General features: G+C 43.7%; 1 pseudogene; it reads left to right on the top strand.

Moving 5' to 3' along the window:
• Nucleotides 1–2,183: 2,183 nt before the first annotated feature.
• On the top strand, nt 2,184–2,801 carry LOC101655898 (annotated as a pseudogene).
• The last annotated feature ends 2,399 nt before the right edge of the window (nt 2,802–5,200 follow it).

A 5,200-nucleotide genomic window follows, 5' to 3' on the forward strand; every position in this document is an offset into this window, starting at 1 on the left:
CAGTCCCTGGAAAAGGACATCATACTTGGTAATGTAGAGGGGCAGTGAAAAAGAAGACCATCAACAAGATGGATTGACACAGAGGCTGCAACAATGGACCCAAACATAACAACAATTGTGATGATGGCACAGGACTGGGCAGTGTATCATTCTGTTGTATATAGGAAGGCTTTGAGTGAGAACTGGTATAACGGCATCTAATAACAACAACGGGTAGGAGGGTAGGGGAGAAGGCTGGTGAGCACTAATGGGAAAATCACATTGACTGCAAAATCACTACATGGCCAATGATAATTGCGGTCAATATGTTTTTAACCTATAAAAAGTTGAATTGAAAAAAAAGTTGAAACGATCATTATGTGGTATATTTACAATAATAATAAACATGAGTAGATACTGAGTCTGCTTATGTGTAACCAACTACTTTGTGGAATTTGATTCCTTCATTTGAAGATTTGGGGCAATGGTTCATTGGTATCCAGTTTATTGATTTAACCACGTATTTGGTGCTTCTACCTCCTAGTTTGGTGCATAGAAGTAGAATCTTAAAAGCTTACAAGCAGCCATCCAAGGCACACCAATTGGTGAGTATTCACTTGGAAAAGCAGAGGATGAAGGAAAGTCAGGAACAGGAGAAGCATATTGAACCTCTGGCTTGTTGTCTCTATGAACAGCTGCTTTCTTTGCCTTGAAACTAGAAGAACTGAATGGCACCTAGCTGCTATTACTGAATATTTTGATCAAAGATGTAATGGAAGAATCCTGATCAAAAGGAGAAAAGTGCAGAGTAGAATTTAAAATTCTCATGTTCTTTAGATTTTGTGGAGCCCTGGAGGGTGGGTGAGCCCCTGAAACTAGTGTTGAAATTATCTTTAAACCTCAAACCAAAAATATCCCCTGAAGTCTTCTTAAATACAATCAGGTAGCTTGACTAGTGAGAAAGGTCTGCCGTGAGCATTATGTGCTTTAAAGAGCGATCGATGGGGGATCAAGCTGACAACAGCTCATAATTTTGAGGCTCACGAGACACTGAGTTTATGGCAGTGAGGGAAGAACTATTCTTTTTTTTTAATCCATACATACATCAATTGTGTAAAGCACATTTGTACATTCATTGCCTTCATCATTCTCAAAACATTTGCTTTCCACTTAAGCCCCTGGCATCAGGTCCTCATTTTTTCCCCTCTCTCCCCACTTCCCCCTCCCTCACGAGCCTTTGATAATTTATAAATTATTATTTTGTCATATCTTGCCCTGTCCGACGTCTCCCTTCACCCACTTTTCTGTTGTCCGTCCCCCAGGGAGGAGGTCACATGTAGATCCTGTTATCAGTTCCCCCTTTCCAACCCACTCTCCGTGTACACTCCCGGTATCGCCACTCACACCACTGGTCCTGAAGGGATTATCCGCCCTGGATTCCCTGTGTTTCCAGTTCCCATCTGTACCAGTGTACATCCTCTGGTCTAGCCAGACTTGCAAGGTAGAATTTGGATCATGATAGTGGGGGTGGGGAGGAAGCATTTAGGGACTAGAGGAAAGTTGTATTTTTCATCATTGCTACATTGCACCCTGATTGGCTCATCTTCTCCCCAAGACCCCTCTGCAAGGGGATCTCCAGTGGCCTACAAATGGGCTTTGGGTCTCCACTCCGCACTCCCCCCATCATTCACTATGGTAAGATTTTTTTGTTCTGATGATGCTTTATACCTGATTCCTCTGACACCTTGTGATCGCACAGGCTTGTGTGCTTCTTCCATGTGGGCTTTGTTGCTTCTGAGCTAGATGGCTGCTTGTTTACCTTCAAGCTTTTAAGACCCCAGACGCTATATCTTTTGATAGCCGGGCACCATCAGCTTTCTTCACCACATTTGCTTATTCACCCGCTTTGTCTTCAGCAGTTGTGTTCGGAAGGTGAGCATCATAGAATGCCAATTTAATAGAAGAAAGTATTCTTGCATTGAGGGAGTGAGTACTTGAGTGGAGACCAAATGTCCTTCTGCTACCTTAATACTAAGCCTATACATATGTGCACATAGATCTATTTCCCCATCCTCATATATAAATATATTTGCATATGCACATGTTTTTATCTAGACCTCTATAAATGTCCTTTGCCTCGGCGATGACCTGAGCGGGTTTGCTGGAATCGCGGCGGCGACTAGGGGCTCTGTTCCACTGCAATCATGTCGATTATGTCCTACAATGGCGGGGCCGTCATGGCCATGAAAGGGAAGAACTGTGTGGCCATCGTGGTGGACAGGCGCTTCGGGATTCAGGCCTAGATGGTGACAACAGACTTCCAGAAGATCTTCCTCATGGGAGACTGTCTGTACATCGGCCTGCCAGGGCTCGCCACGGACATCCAGACCGTTGTCCAGTGCCTCAAATTCCAGCTGAATCTCTATGAGCTGAAAGAAGGTCAGCAGATCAAGCCCTACACGCTCATGAGCATGGTGGCCAACCTCTTGTATGAGAAACGGTTTGGCCCATACTACACTGAGCCCGTCATTGCTGGGTTGGACCCAAAGTCCTTCAAGCCATTCATTTGCTCTCTGGACCTCATCAGCTGCCCCATGGTGACTGACAACTTTGTGGTCAGTGACACCTGCACTGAGCAAATGTATGGGATGTGCGAGTCCCTCTGGGAGACCAACATGGATCCAGAACACTTATTTGAAACTATCTCCCAAGCCATGCTGAATGCTGTGGCCTGGGACGCAGTGTCCGGGATGGGAGTCATTGTCCACATCATCGAGAAGGATAGAATCACCACCCGGACACCAAAGGCCCAAATGGACTAACTGCACCTCTTCCGAGCCAGGTACCCATTTCTCATTCCCTTCTGGAAAAGCCCAGTGTCTTGTTTTTTAGTTTTTTGTTTTTAATTAAATAAGTTTTTCTTTCAAAAAAAAATGTCCTTTGCCTCCCAGCTCTTTCCTCTATTTCCCTTGACTTTCCTCCTGTTCCACTATCATGCTCAGTCCCCACCAGTGTTTCAGCAATTCTTCTTTGTTACATTACCCTTGATCATGCCCTACCAAGCATTCCTGCACCCAACTCACCGCCAATTTGGATCACTTGTTCCCTTGTCCCTGGGTTTGTTAACACCACTAGGGGAAGAACTATTCAAAAGAGGGCGAGAAAGGTCGAACAACTCAAAGAAAGGAATTGATGTCACTAAACTGTACACGTAGAAACTGTTGAATGGGTATATGCTTTGCTGTGTATATTCTCAGTAACAAAATAAATACAAAGAAATAAGGGGTGTGTGTGTATGCCTGAGAAAAGAAGTTTCTCTGTTCAATTTTTGGCGAGCATTTACTATGGTGAGAGGAAATAAAAAAACTAGTGGCATGTTTATCGAGAGTGGTGCAAAACTAAACAAATAATGCCTATAGCATAATTCTACATAGGTAATTAAACACATTTGTACCATTATACGTTTTATATAAGAGTAGACAAACCTATTAGAATACCTATAATGAGGAAACCAAAGTAAAAGGGAGTAAGCTAAACAGAAATCCCCATGGTCAAATGTGCTGTGAACTAAGGACTGTAATGCCTGTGTGCTCCTGATGCCCCAAATATTCCTCTTCTTAGTGAAGGCAAGCTGGACTGCAATCTGTAAGGTCAGCAGTCCGAAGTGGCCAGCCGTTCCATGGGAGAAAGCTGGGGCTTTCTATGCCTGGAAAGAGTTACAGTCTTGAAAGCTCACAGTGTCGGTTCTAGCCTGTCCTCTAGGGTCGCTATGAGTTGGCATCGAAATGAAGTCAGTAAGAGAAAGGAAATTAAGGTCCAGGAGACCTGTCTCTGATCCTCAGCAGCATAAATCACTCTCCATCATCCCCGGCTCCCATTAAACCCCCAACCATGAGTGGCTACAGAATCTTGAAGAGAAAAAAACACTAGCGCATGAAGATACACATAATTATCCTAGTTTTTTGTTTGTTTGAAACAAAATGAAAAATATGGGTCCTAGGCAGGGTACTTATTCTGTAGACTTTTCCATAGGATCAATCACAAGATCATCCCTGCTTACTGATTATTCAACAAGGAGAGGGTTGGCACATGGCCCATTTTGTCTTCCGTATGTCCCTACAGCTGATTTTGCCGTTGTTAGGAAGAAAGGAAAATCTTTATCTTTGGTGCCTTTTGCTTTAGTCTGAAGACTTCAACTTAAATTCCTCTGACAAGTCAAGAGGAATGTGTGGTAACCAGGTAGGGCCATCTTTTGGAAAGAGTCACTAGACAGGCAAAGGCACTGTTAATTGTGAGTCCTGCCTAGCTAGTGGTTTGAACCTACCACAGGTCCATGGAAGGTGTCCAAAGAAATGGAGGGGAAAGTAGGGCAAAAATCAAGTCTTCATTCACCAGACCATCTCTGGAGGAGTCCATAGGCTATGACAAGTGGAGTCAGGCTGATGAGTGGGGTCCCCTACAGAGACTTTCCCTCAAGGGGTCCTCTTCTCCCGGGGCACAAGAGTAGCTCAAGGAATGTGTATCTTACTCATGCCAGAAGCTCTCAGAGAAGACCCAGCTACAAAAATCTCTCCTCTTCCAGCTGCTTGCCAGCCACGGATTCCAAAGGTCATGCAGCTTAATACTAAAGGGATGTTAGAAACCAACCTTGAAGAGGCAAAAATTTTTTCCAGCTAAGGGTTAAGACAGTTTATGTTCAAGGAATAGAGCTATGCAAAGGATAGGTGCCTCCATCAAACACCACACCTGGGACTGAGATGAGGGGACCTGGGCAGGGAAGGAGAAGACTTTCAACTAGTAGTTGATGACTTATAAGTAGCTATAGCAGCTTTCATTGGCTCCCGGGAACCAATTGATAACTTTTTGGGAATTCTGAAAACTGGTTGTCAAATCATTATTAAAAACGATACTAATTTAGAATTAAACAAATAAATTACATTAAACACAAAGGCATACCTTGACTTATGGACAACTTGAACTTGCCCTTTACTGTTATATACATTTGCCCTCACTTTGAAATGATCAGGAGCTATGGGAACAGAAGGATTTCTCTCAAGCTGTCTCCCCCAAATGTATGCCAGATTTAGCTGCTTGAGAATGACTGTACACTTGGAGGTCATCAAGAATATCAGCTGTCTCCCCCCCAATATCATGATCCCAATTCTGCCTTGCAAATCTGGCTAGACCAGAGGATGTACATTGGTACAGATAGCAACTTGAA

Source organism: Echinops telfairi, unplaced genomic scaffold (genome assembly GCF_000313985.2).
Source record: "Echinops telfairi isolate 266 unplaced genomic scaffold, ASM31398v2 ScPeMD7_3533;HRSCAF=4204_1, whole genome shotgun sequence".
Classification (NCBI taxonomy): domain Eukaryota; kingdom Metazoa; phylum Chordata; class Mammalia; order Afrosoricida; family Tenrecidae; genus Echinops; species Echinops telfairi.